This window comes from Mus caroli, unplaced genomic scaffold (assembly GCF_900094665.2).
Source record: "Mus caroli unplaced genomic scaffold, CAROLI_EIJ_v1.1 scaffold_23654_1, whole genome shotgun sequence".
NCBI classification, from domain to species: Eukaryota; Metazoa; Chordata; class Mammalia; order Rodentia; family Muridae; genus Mus; species Mus caroli.
The window spans coordinates 2653-3798 of NW_018389650.1; the positions used below are offsets into that span (position 1 = coordinate 2653).

The 1146-nt window shown below is 35.1% G+C and overlaps 1 pseudogene; it reads left to right on the forward strand.

Moving 5' to 3' along the window:
- Positions 1-290: 290 nt before the first annotated feature.
- The window catches only part of LOC110288220, a 3030-nt pseudogene continuing 2174 nt past the window's right edge, over positions 291-1146 (forward strand).

The window sequence follows — 1146 nt, forward strand, 5'->3', positions numbered from 1 at the left end:
TAAGAATCTTACTAACAGAAACCAAGACCACTATACATCATCAGAACCCAGTACTCCCACCACAGCGAGTCCTGGACACCCCAATTCACCTTAAAGCAAGATACATATTTAAAATCATATCTCCTGATGCTGGTAGAGGATTTAAGAAGGGCATTAATAACTCCCTTAAAGAAATACAGGAGAACACACCTAAACAGGTAGAACTCCTTAAAGAGGAAACACAAAAATCCTTTAAAGAATTATAGGAAAACACAATCAAACAGGTGAAGCAATTGAACAAAACCATCCAAGATCTAAAAATGGAAGTGAAAACAATAACATAAACACAAAGGGAGACAACTCTGGAGATTGAAATCCTAGGATAGAAACCAGGAGCCATAGATGTGAGCATCATCAATAGAATAAAAAAGATGGAACAAAGAATCTCAGGTGCAGAAGATTCCATAGAAAACATGGAAACAACAATCAAAGAAAATGCAAAATGCAAAAAGTTTCTAACTCAATACATCCAAGAAATCCAGGACAGAGTGAAAAGACTAAATCTTTCCTATATGAATTTCAATGAAAAAATGCTCAATAAAATGCTCGCAAACCAAATCAAAGAACACATCAAAAGGATCATCCATCATGATCAAGTAGGCTTCATCACAGGATTGCAGGGATGGTCTAAAATATGGAAATCCATCAGCATAATCCACTATATAAACAAACTNAAAGACANAATCCACATGATCATCTCATTAGATGCTGAGAAAGCATTTGGCAAAATCCAACACTCATTCATGATAAAAGTCTTGGAAAGAACAGGAATTCAAGGCCCATACCTAAACATAATAAAAGCAATATACAGCAAACTAGTAGCTAACATAAAAAAAAAATGGAGAGAAACTTGAAGAAATCCCACTAAAATAAGAGACTAAACAAGGCTGCCCATTCTCTCCCTACCTATTATTTAATACTTGAAGTCCAATCCAGAGCAATTAGACAACAAAAGGAGATCAAGGGGATAGAAATTGGAAAGGAAGAAGTCAAAATATCACTATTTGCAGATGATATGATAGTATACTTAAGTGACCCTAACAATTCCACCAGAGAACTCCTAAACCTGATAAACAAATTCAGTGCAGTAGCTGGTATAAAATTAAC